Genomic DNA, 13,583 nt, shown 5'->3' with positions numbered 1-13,583 from the left:
CGACTCCAGTTCCACCCCGGCCCCAGTCAACCAAGGCGTCCCCCAAGGCTCTGTACTTGGCCCGATCCTATTCACCATTTACATGCTCCCCCTCGGTCAGATCATCCGCCGCCATGGCCTCAGCTTCCACTCCTATGCCGACGACACTCAACTCTACCTCTCCACCAAACCATCCACCCATCTCCCCCCACACTCCCTTATCAACTGCCTTCACGAAATAAAAACCTGGATGTCATCTAATCTCCTCAAACTCAACAACAATAAAACCGAGCTCATGGTTGTGGCACCCAAGGCCCTGCTCCGGAAGGTTGGGGATCTCACCCTCAACATTGACGGCTGCTCCATCTCCCCATCCCCTAAGGTCCGCAACCTGGGCGTTATCCTGAACTCCACCCTTTCCTATCAATCCCATGTCAATTCCCTCACCAAATCTGCCTTCTTTCACCTCAGAAACATTTCCATACTCCGACCATCACTTTCCGACTCCACAGCTGAGACCCTCATCCACGCCTTCGTCACCTCCCACCTGGACTACTGCAACGGGGTCCTGTCCGGGGTCCCAAGCAAAACCCTGGACAGGCTCCAGTATGTTCAAAACTCAGCTGCCAGGGTTCTAACCCGCACCAAACCCTGGCAGCACATCACCCCCACCCTCATCCACCTCCACTGGCTCCCCATCAAATCCTGCATCACCTACAAAACCCTCCTGCTCACCTACAAATCCCTTCACGCTCTGGCACCTCAGTACCTCACTGACCTCCTCCACCCCTACACTCAGTCACGGTCCCTGTGATCCATGGACACTGGTCAGCTCTCCATCCCCCGAACCAGACTACGGACGTTCGGGGACAGAGCTTTCAGTGTGGCAGCTCCCACCCTCTGGAACTCCCTCCCCGCAGAACTCCGCACCGCCCCAACTCTGGACTCATTTAAAAAACTGCTCAAAACCCACTTCTTCAACTTGGCCTTTAACCCCTAACTTTCTCACTTTATATGTCATTTCTGTCCACTATGTTTGTTAATTTGTCACCCCCCCCCCTATATAAACCGAAGTTAATATTATTATTATTAACCGTACAGAACGTTTTAGCAACGTGAAAGCGCGAATTCTCATTGGTCGTGAGCTGCTGAGCGCACACCCATCATACCAGAGTTGCCAAGTCTGTTTATTTTCCGCAACTTTTGGAAAACATTTTGCTTGTTTTTGGCTTGTTTTTGTAGGTCGGCTGGCTAATTTCTCTCACAATACTGGTAACCTTAAAATACGGGACAAAGTGCATCCCGTATCAGTTCAATACGGAACGCGTCTTTTAGTTTCCAATTACGGGACGACTCCGTATTTTACGGGACGGGTGGCAACCCTAGTCCACGGGGACTCCTGCCTGACCTCGTCTGTCAGCCTGTCCATCACTACTGCAAATAAGAAAGGACTGAGGGCCGACCCTTGGTGCAGTCCTACCCCGACCTTGAACCTCTCAGTCACTCCCACTGCACACCTCACCACAGTCGCACTGCCCTCATACATGTCCTGTACTACCCTCAAAAACGTTTCCACTACTCCTGACTTTCTCATACAGTACCACACCTCCTCTCTTGGTACCCTGTCATACGCCTTCTCTAGGTCTACGAAGACGCAATGCAGCTCCTTCTGGCCTTCTCTATACTTCTCCATTAACATTCTAAGGGTGAACAATGCATCTGTCGTGCTTTTCCCTGGCATGAACCCATACTGCTGCTCACTAATCCTCACCTCTCCTCCACTATCCTTTCCCATAGCTTCATGCTGTGGCTAATCAGCTTTATTCCCCTGTAGTTGCTGCAACTCTGTGCGTCTCCCTTATTCTTAAAAATCGGCACTAGCACACTTTGCCTCCACTCCTCTGGCATTTTCTCGTTTTCCAAGATGTTGTTGAACCACTGCCATCTTGCCTAGGCATGAATGAATGAAAACTTTATTTAACAGATTGCAGAATGGAGAATGGGTACAATACAGTACGGCTCAATACACACAATTGTTAAGGGGATGCAGACCTGAGAAAGACGTTTGTCTTGTTTCCATCAGGGTCCCCAATTCCCCCATCTCCAGGCCTCCGCTGGTATGTCACCTTCCCACTCTTCATCCTCTTCAAAGCTGCCCTCACTTCCTCCTTACTGATCTGTTGCACTTCCTGGTTCACTGCCTCCACACTGTCCGTCCTCCTCTCTCTGAACTTCAATTGAACAATTTAATTAAACACAATTACATTGTCTATTTATTTGTATTCACCACTGCCTCTCCTCTCTTGAGTGAAACCCTTTTTGACCAACCCTCCCCTCTCCATCGTCTTAGTTTCTGCTCTGACCAGGTCAAGATGGAAATGCAGTTTTACAACTTTACCTGTTTGCATGTGTATGTGAAAAATGCAGTGTCACGTGTGAAAAGGGACATGTCACCTCCCACTTCTCCAGTAGGCTACGTATATCTATATCTGACACCAAACTGAACCTTCCATTTTCTACCTAATAGCCCTACTTGGACTTTCAAAGGCACAATGATGTATTTAGGTCTGTTAGTGGGATTGTTTGGCTTGCTCACAGGACAAAAAGGTAAGATATATTATCGAGGTACCATTTAGACCTTTTGTCTTTATTGTTTACATATGAACAAATTCACTGTGAAATGAGTGTGGAATAGATCCAGAGGTCAGCACTCTATAGCAGATCAGTATCTTTTATTTCAGAAATAAAAGCTATATCTATATATGATTTAAACATATACAATACAATACAATATTATTTAAATATATATATATATTTAATTATGGTACAAACCTTCTAGAAATGCTACAATATCAACTTAATTTGGGTGTAAGAGCTCACACAAACATTGTATGGCCTCATACACTGTAAGAAAGAAAACTGCAAAAAAAAACTGTAAATGTCTGGCATCAATGGTTGCCAAATACTTACTGTCAAATTACAGTAAAATCAAATATATTTACAGATTACAACCTTTACTTAATGGTTAATATTTAGATAAAAGGTAATTTACTGTATTTTTTATGGCATTTACACTTAAAGTAGAAAAACAAAAGTAAGTAAAATAATACAGTGAATTTCCTGTGAAAAAAACATAATTTCTTTACAGTGTAGAGTCAGAGCCCCACTCATTGTCTACGGAGCAGCCCACGATTTTACATCCCAGTGACATCACTGATTGGAGGGTTCTCTCTCTCTGATTTCTATCTCTGCATATTCTCACAAATACTGACTGAACTGTGCTGGAGCATAGGAGGAACATAATATGTAAATTCTTAAAATGGGTGACGTTCCCCTTTAATATATCATTGCTGGCCTCAAAGAAAAAATAATACAAAGAGCTCCAAAAGCCATATATAAATGTATATGTATATAAATATATATATATACAGTATACTCTCTAAACTGGGTAGCTCAAATCAAGCAATCGGATTGGTTCATAGCCATGGTATAATGAGTGTATATCCACAGCTATGAATCTAATTCATTTTCACAAATCAGTATCACTCCGCGTCTGAGGAAAAAAAAACGTTATAGCCTTGAGACGGTCTGGTCTGCGGAGGAGACGCGTGCAGATTCATGGGGAATCTCTCACATCACGGCACGAAATGGTTCGTTGGCGTCATCTGAATCAGACGGATAAAGCAATGGTTTTATCAGATTATTTTATTATTGCCACTACCAATACTGATAAATTACATATAAATGAATAAAGCGGGATCAGCTACGATAGTTAACCTCACGTTGAACGGGGATTCCAGCCGCTCAATCTCAGAAAACGTTGGAGCAAATTTCCAAACAGGCGTCATTTGGACGAAGTGACTATATTTGGAATCTAAATGGGTACACTCTCGCCAGAAAAAAATATTAAAACAGTATGATAATGGTCATAGGTCGTACGTTAAAACAGCGTTCGGCCTCGGTAAATAGTTGGTATCTGCCCAACTATGAAAAAAATAATCGTTGGTAAAAGCAATAGCAATAGCTCACTTTAGGCCATGGCATATGGTTATTATATCAGGTCAGGCCAAACTATGCCCCTTAGCTGTGATATAATAACCATATTAGTATTATTATTATTATTATTATTATTATTATTATTATTATTATTATTATTATTATTATTATTATTATTATTATTATTATTATTATTATTATTATTATTATTATTATTATTATTATTATTATTATTATTATTATTATTATTATTATTATTATTATTATTATTATTATTATTATTATTATTATTATTATTATTATTATTATTATTATTATTATTATTATTATTATTATTATTATTATTATTATTATTATTATTATTATTATTATTATTATTATTATTATTATTATAATAACCATATACCATGGCCTGTCTGAGCTATTGCTTAAGTATATGTGGCTTCAACTCACCGCGGACTCAGTCTATCATTCTACCCTCAGATTTCAACAGTGATGGCTATCACATCTGTCACCAGTAATAAAAGGTTGGATGGCCTTCCCTGGTTTAACTTTAACTTTAACTGTTGTGGAAAATTATATAAGTCTGGTGAATTTAAGAGAAATTGAGATTGAGTCAATGGATAGGAAGAAAAGATAGTTTATTCTGTGCACACAGTCTCAGTTCGATACAGAGAGCGGAAGACAATCTGTGAAGTGAGCCACGAGGCCAAGGATGCTTTCAGCCTTATAGTAAAATAAATCAAGGTTTTGCAAACAGGAAAAAGGTCAGGCAGTTCTCATAAGATAACAGTGTGCGATGATATGCTGCATCTGGCTGGCAGGACCTGAGTCCCTAAGGTTTTGTTACGAGAGAGTTGGTCATTAGAGTGTCATTAAAACATGCTCTCTGTACGCCAGAGTGTTCACTCGTAGTAAGCTGATTTATGAAATGGTAAAGGAATAGTACAAGAAATATTGCTTGAAGGATTGCTTAAAGGGTACAACGAATTTAAGAGGGTGAACATGTGATTTTTCCATAATACTTCCCTCTTACATCACACAACACTGTTGGAATGGAATCTTTGAACCTGTCCCAGCGGTGACAGTGGCTCGGGAGGTAGAGCAGTCGTCTGGCGATCCGGAGGTTCCCGGTTTGATTCCCGGTCCTCCCAGGCAGCGTGTCGATGTGTCCTTGAGCAAGACACTTAACTCATTCCCCACCAACAATGTTTATATACGTTATTGGTTGCCATCCTTTGAACGCCAAAAGATATATATATATACATTATTTGATCGTTTTTCTATTTTTTCTCGATATTTCTATTCATTATTCATCCGGGGACCTTGGTGTTACCATAGGGAATGAGTCTGAGATCGCCAAAGTGCAATACCGGCCGCATTCCAGCTAGACGGCGGTATCGAGCACCCTTTGAAACCTTGTACCTTGGCCTGTGCAACGGCCAAATGTCTCCGGGGGCGCTGGTCTTTGTCGGGCGAGCGGAGCGGTTATAACGATCGGATTGAGAAGCGTCAAATGCTCCCGATGCATGATGTGTGGTGGATTATGTTGGCGACACGATGGACACCAATACTGGGACTCGCGATCAGATAATTGGAATATTCGTTTTGGGGTACATCCTAGTGAATGTAAGGAGTATATGATATCAATCCTGCGTTGATCCAACAATGTCTTCACCTCGATCGCAACGTGTGTGTAATGTTACTCCACAACGTATGCCGTTGGTGACGATCAAAGCATCAAAAAACAAACCCCCCCCCCCCCCCTTCATGCATTCATGATGAAACATAATACCTATATAGATTTGATTTGGGAATAGTAGCGTGTACAGGCAAGAAATGGCAACGCTTATAGTAGAATTGACGTATAAGGCTATTACTCAGCCTTTTGGGAATTACCCCAGACCACACTATAACTATACTTATATTCACCACGGTATAACACAGGAACGTATGGATGAAAAAAATCTATTCTTTTACACATATTGAACGATAGATAGGTGATGTCAAATCGGCCATAGTATTGTATCCATAGCTATAATATAGAATATAGTTACAAACAAGGTGACGCACTCCTATCTTTTAAAGCGTGGCAGTGCTAGAACGGGACCCCGTCTAATTCCCGGCAGTCAATGAGTTAACCTCTAATTGCTCCCGATGAGCAGGTTGGCACCTTGCATGGTCGCCGCCGCCGTTGGTGTGTGAACGTGTGAGTGAACGTGTCAAATGTGAGGAACAAATTGTAAAGCGCTTTGCATAAAAGTGCAAAAGAAAAAGCAACATTCAAATGACTGGTTGGTTCTTAGGGTTCCTCCAGTTTGCTCTGAGCACCAATCAATCAAGTCTATAATACTAAGCATAATACTAACCTAATACTATAATACTAATCTTCTTTGGAAATGAGAAATTAGTACCTTCTTCCTATAAAAAGAAATCAATAAAGAATGAATTAATTATTTTCTCAATATCACATGCAAGCCATTCCATGCAGCATAGTAGTATAAGCCAGTAGCGGCTGCTGGTTCTCTCTCCACTAGGGGCGCTATACCAAAACATTTTGCAAACATGTACAGTACCACGCAACCGACTCATGGCAAGACGTGAGCGATTCGACTCACGCTCACGGCAATGAATCGGCTCTTATGAACGAGTCGCTCAGCTGTTACTACAACAACACACAACCAGTCAAATAAAGTATAGTCTAATTCACAACTTGAAACACAATATATAAATAGAAAAGTTAGAAACAAAACTCGCTCCGTCTCCAAACACACGCAGATCTCTCCCTCTCTCTCCTTCTCTCTCTCACACACAGCGCGACGTGGAATCGATTCGTTACACAATCAGACCTAGTATATGTATATACCAAGAATAACTTCAGTATGAGTACAGGGCTGTACACATATTTTGCATATTGTTAAACGAGCCAAGGCTAGCTATTAAACTATCGATATGAATCGAAAATCTGGGACCCTGATGTAAACAAGACAAACGTCTTTCTCTGGTCTGCATCCCCTTAACAATTGTGTGTATTGAGCCGTACTGTATTGTACCCATTCTGCAATCTGTTAATAAAGTTTTCATTCATTCATTCATTCAAACATAGACGATATTGAACAAGCCATAATCCACGTATTTTCAATCCAAAAGAAAGAGAGAGAGAGAGAGAGAGAGAGAGAGAGAGAGAGAGAGAGAGAGAGAGAGAGAGAGAGAGAGAGCATTTTAGTAAAGTTACATTTTCAACAAGATTGCCGCTATTTAAACACTTCATGGAAACGGGGTAACGTTAACCTTATGTCGACTGTAGTATTGTATGACCTCGACATAACGTTTAAACGTTAACGTTACTCCGTTTCCATGCAGTAATTATAAAAGTGGCCAGCTAAGCTAACGGAGCTAACAGCTAGCAGTAGCTAACGTTAGCTGAAAGCTGTAACGTTACAACGAATCAGCTGTTGATATTATGCGGCATCAGTAGACAACGTATCATGTATTAAACTAGAGTTAAGATCGCTAATCTACCTTGTTGTTGGCTTGTTGATAAAGTATATCCACTCCATGGCATTGTCCATCCAGCCTGTGTTGATGTCCATCCATTGTCCATGCATGTCCCTCCTTTGTCCATGTCCGCCTCGAACAGCCTGCAAACTACCTGGTGTTCTATCGCCATGCTCTAAGACAAACTCTAACCTTAACCAACTTTGAAAGAGTGCCTAAGCCTAACCGTTGAAAGAACTTGCCATCACGCTCCAAGACAAATATCTGCATCACACAACACAACAACAGCATAAACTCATGTTGCAAACTGCGGTTACGGAAAGTACCGCGTCGGCCAATCAGAGAGCTTTTAGACGCTCGGCTGCTTGCTAGGTCGTTTCAAACCAGCGCCCGAGTTCCATCATAATACATCATATTCAACGCAAAGCGCGTGGCTGCGACGGATACAGCGATGAACCAGTGCACGGCGGGCACGCGCACTCCAGGCGCAATTGCGCCTAGCCCAGAGAGAAATACGGCGAGGAGAAATGCCTGCGGCTACGTAATGAAAAGGTCTATATCAGACAGAATCGTCACTTCCTGTTCAGGAAAACTATTATTAATCTTTGTAAAATTAAGTTATATTGTGCATTGGAAACACAAACATACTTAAAATTAGTAAATATTATTAATTTTAAACATGTTTATATTATTTATAGGGCTATAAAACAAAAAACAAAAAAGTTTTTTTTTTCTTCTTCTCTCAGTATAACAGGTGGGTCGGCGCCCTAGCGCCCCCGGTGGCGAGCCGCCACTGGTATAAGCTGTCACAATGATAACAATTAGTCATATAACAGTTTGAAGGGACACATACATGCTTTTGAGAGAAATGCTTTACAGTAAATGTCCAATATATTAAAATGACCAAAACAAAGAAATCATGTCTCGGTTGCATGGTTCACAGGGTATTTTTTTGTTTGTAAGTGTCAGCATATTGTTATATTATAATTCCATTGGTTGATTCCTTATTTTTGTATATTGTTACTAATGTATTCATATTGATGTTACAGGAGTCAATTCAGTAACAGTCAACCTAACTGTACCACCAGTCAACCCAACTGTACCACCAGTCAACACAACTGTACCACCAGTCAACCCAGAAGGTAACACAATTTCAACCCCAGGAGACAACATGATACATGGTGACGACACAAAAAATATAAATTTACACTCATCACAATATATTGACAAAACACATTTATAACGTGATAAAACACAAAACAAACATTGCAATTAGACAAAGCAAATAGACAGGCTCTTGATCTAATTAATGAGAGAGAGAGTTCACACGCTAAACCTGTTCAGATGAGGACCGGTGCTGCTCTGATATAGGAAAACTCTCATTGATGAGTACAAAAATGAGGAGCTCTAAAATTGTTATTTTATATATATTTTTTTCTATTTGGGTTATTGTTTATTTTGTATTTTAATTTTGTATGTTTATTTTGTTTGTTATTTTTATGTTTGTAAGAGATTTTGTTTATGTATGATATTGTGAGAAAGGGGCAGGCCTAAGCATTTGCTTCCTTCTGCTCCTTCTCGAACTCATTTGTTTATCATTTAATGAAGAATGTAAGATTTAATAAAAATTTTGTTTCTTTTAGTTTATCATTTTGATTGTGTTTTTATATGGTTGGTTGTTCGAGATCAAATAAACTCAACTCAACAATATGGACCATATAATCATCAAACAAGGAAGATAATGGAGCACATGGCTCATCTTTACAGTAGTACCTTCTCTTTTGATAAATATAATTTATTTATACTCACCTGTGGAAAACCTCAACAGAACATTCAAATGCAGGAAATATATATATATATTCGGTACAGCTCTATTAATTATCTTTAAGCTCTTTCTTAAAACCATATTATTACGTTGCGTAATATGATTTGGGAGTACATTCCATTTCACCATTGCTCTGTACATCACTGTACAGTATGTTGAAATCATGTAGTCTTGGATTTCGTCAAAGTGAAACAGCCTACAGTAGAATAATGTGTATCAGCACTAACACCTACAGTAGAATAATGTGTATCAGCACTAACACCTCCAGTAGAATAATGTGTATCAGCACTAACACCTACAGTAGAATAATGTGTATCAGCACTAACACCTCCAGTAGAATAATGTGTATCAGCACTAACAGCCTACAGTAGAATAATGTGTATCAGCACTAACACCTACAGTAGAATAATGTGTATCAGCACTAACACCTACAGTAGAATAATGTGTATCAGCACTAACACCTCCAGTAGAATAATGTGTATCAGCACTAACACCTACAGTAGAATAATGTGTATCAGCTCTAACAGCCTACAGTAGAATAATGTGTATCAGCACTAACAGCCTACAGTAGAATAATGTGTATCAGCACTAACACCTCCAGTAGAATAATGTGTATCAGCACTAACAGCCTACAGTAGAATAATGTGTATCAGCACTAACACCTCCAGTAGAATAATGTGTATCAGCACTAACAGCCTCCAGTAGAATAATGTGTATCAGCACTAACACCTACAGTAGAATAATGTGTATCAGCACTAACACCTCCAGTAGAATAATGTGTATCAGCACTAACAGCTACAGTAGAATAATGTGTATCAGCACTAACACCTCCAGTAGAATAATGTGTATCAGCACTAACACCTCCAGTAGAATAATGTGTATCAGCACTAACAGCCTCCAGTAGAATAATGTGTATCAGCACTAACACCTACAGTAGAATAATGTGTATCAGCACTAACACCTCCAGTAGAATAATGTGTATCAGCACTAACAGCTACAGTAGAATAATGTGTATCAGCACTAACACCTCCAGTAGAATAATGTGTATCAGCACTAACAGCCTCCAGTAGAATAATGTGTATCAGCACTAACACCTACAGTAGAATAATGTGTATCAGCACTAACAGCCTCCAGTAGAATAATGTGTATCAGCACTAACACCTACAGTAGAATAATGTGTATCAGCACTAACACCTACAGTAGAATAATGTGTATCAGCACTAACACCTACAGTAGAATAATGTGTATCAGCACTAACAGCCTCCAGTAGAATAATGTGTATCAGCACTAACACCTCCAGTAGAATAATGTGTATCAGCACTAACACCTACAGTAGAATAATGTGTATCAGCACTAACACCTCCAGTAGAATAATGTGTATCAGCACTAACACCTACAGTAGAATAATGTGTATCAGCACTAACACCTCCAGTAGAATAATGTGTATCAGCACTAACACCTACAGTAGAATAATGTGTATCAGCACTAACAGCCTACAGTAGAATAATGTGTATCAGCACTAACAGCCTACAGTAGAATAATGTGTATCAGCACTAACACCTACAGTAGAATAATGTGTATCAGCACTAACACCTACAGTAGAATAATGTGTATCAGCACTAACAGCCTACAGTAGAATAATGTGTATCAGCACTAACACCTACAGTAGAATAATGTGTATCAGCACTAACACCTACAGTAGAATAATGTGTATCAGCACTAACACCTACAGTAGAATAATGTGTATCAGCACTAACAGCCTACAGTAGAATAATGTGTATCAGCACTAACACCTACAGTAGAATAATGTGTATCAGCACTAACACCTACAGTAGAATAATGTGTATCAGCACTAACACCTACAGTAGAATAATGTGTATCAGCACTAACACCTCCAGTAGAATAATGTGTATCAGCTCTAACACCTACAGTAGAATAATGTGTATCAGCACTAACACCTACAGTAGAATAATGTGTATCAGCACTAACACCTACAGTAGAATAATGTGTATCAGCACTAACACCTACAGTAGAATAATGTGTATCAGCACTAACACCTACAGTAGAATAATGTGTATCAGCACTAACACCTACAGTAGAATAATGTGTATCAGCACTAACACCTACAGTAGAATAATGTGTATCAGCACTAACACCTACAGTAGAATAATGTGTATCAGCACTAACAGCCTCCAGTAGAATAATGTGTATCAGCACTAACACCTACAGTAGAATAATGTGTATCAGCACTAACACCTACAGTAGAATAATGTGTATCAGCACTAACACCTACAGTAGAATAATGTGTATCAGCACTAACACCTCCAGTAGAATAATGTGTATCAGCACTAACACCTACAGTAGAATAATGTGTATCAGCACTAACACCTCCAGTAGAATAATGTGTATCAGCACTAACAGCCTACAGTAGAATAATGTGTATCAGCACTAACACCTACAGTAGAATAATGTGTATCAGCACTAACACCTACAGTAGAATAATGTGTATCAGCACTAACACCTACAGTAGAATAATGTGTATCAGCACTAACACCTACAGTAGAATAATGTGTATCAGCACTAAGAAATATATTTTTGGTAAAAAAAACTATAATAATATTAAATAGCTCCTTTGATTTTATGACATTCCTCGTGGAAACTATTAATACATACAAAAATAAATGTTTCACTTCCAACCAAGAGAGACATTTGTGCATTTTAGCAACATGTGTTCTTAATCCTCAAGGAAGACTATAGTTGCAGGGGAGACAGTGGCTCAGGAGGTAGAGCAGTCGTCTGGTAATCCGGAGGTTCCTGGCTCGATTCCCGCTCCTCCCGGGCAGCGTGTCGATGTGTCCTTGAGCGAGACACTTAACCCCCGACTGCTCCCGATGAGCAGGTCGGCACCTTGCATGGTCGCCTCCGCCGTCGGTGTGTGAACGTGTGAGTGAATGGGTCAAATGTGAGGAACAAAATTTTAAGCGCTTTGGATAAAGAGATATATCTATGCAGCCATTTACCATTTGCAGTTTTCTTATATTACCTGGTGAAGTATTGCACCAAACTACTGGGCAGTAATCCAAATGAGATAAAACTTGAATGACTTGTTTGATCATTATACGTTCATCATTGCGTCAGATATTTTGCACACCTCTTACACCTCTTACAATTACAGACTAAATGTTTCCAATTGTCATTATTACTCTCTGTAGGCTATATTTTTGTCCCATGGTCATTTATTGTCTATAATATCTCCTAAGGATTTGTCTTCTTCCTCCTGCTTCATTTACACATGATTTATTCTAAGATCAAGCTTTGGCTTTGAACGCAAAGAGTTGTTTGTTCCAATTACGACATTTAAAATAAAATAAGTTCATTAGTTTCAATCCAATCTACTGCCAACTTCAACTCCTGACCTAGATTTGTATTTAAATCGCTAGTTGTTGCTTCTCTTAAATGTATTGTGGAATCCTTGTGATCTTAATTTTGACTTCAATATTGTTTTGTCTCCCCCTCCTGCAAGCTGGCAGTGAGCTCTTCTTTGCTCATGGCATGATTAGGGTCCAAAGCGATCATAGTCTGGACCCGGAGGAAACGCGTCGTTACATTGAAGGGGTTTGCACATTTCCTTTCTGTTCTTCTATTCCTACAGAAGTTATTTTGAGTTAATTGATCGAGTCTCTTCAACAACCTCTTCATTTCTGTTTCAGGTCGCCATTAGTTTAGGTATTGCACCAGGCGCGTTACAAGTGACCAATATCATCAGATGTAACGGTACCCTGTGTTGAGACAAAGGCGGTCCTCCAACCTTTGACCTCCGACCTCCACGTGGACGTCTCCCATCCGGTTGATGAAACGTTGAGAAGCAGACAGTTTCATGAGGTCGTTGACCTCATCCGTTAACGATACTGTCATTTAATTAAAGGAAAATATTGCTTGATGATTAAAATTCTTTTGGAAGAGTTTTCATAGATGTATTGTGTTGAATGAATGGACGGGTGATTTAATTCAATATTCAATATCTATGGAATGAAAATATCTGTCTGGTGTGGCTTATTCTAAGTAGGAGAAGCAGTTACCTGTTCTGGAAATCAGAAGGGGGGGGGGGGGGTAGGAATCAGCAAGGCTTTGTTCACACAGCAGGCAAATCAGATTTGTCCATGTTGTAAGTTATAAGTGATTAGATGAGATTTCCCATTATGGTTCCTCACTGTAATACATAATCCACAACCATTATGCATCTTCCCCCACTTGGATACAAGTCACGGGTTCAGGGGACCCACTG

General features: G+C 39.9%; 1 long non-coding RNA gene across 1 annotated transcript; it reads left to right on the top strand.

Moving 5' to 3' along the window:
• The first annotated feature begins 2,503 nt into the window (after nt 1–2,503).
• Nucleotides 2,504–13,158, top strand: LOC311233009. The gene is made up of 4 exons (XR_014619997.1): nt 2,504–2,586; nt 8,523–8,615; nt 12,822–12,913; nt 13,009–13,158. It is a non-coding gene; the product is annotated as an uncharacterized lncRNA (long non-coding RNA).
• Nucleotides 13,159–13,583: the final 425 nt, after the last annotated feature.

Source organism: Notolepis coatsorum, assembly GCF_963971535.1.
Source record: "Notolepis coatsorum genome assembly, chromosome: 8".
NCBI classification, from domain to species: domain Eukaryota; kingdom Metazoa; phylum Chordata; class Actinopteri; order Aulopiformes; family Paralepididae; genus Notolepis; species Notolepis coatsorum.
The sequence above is the reverse complement of the archived record's forward strand: the minus strand, read 5'-3'. Positions and strand labels throughout refer to the sequence as shown.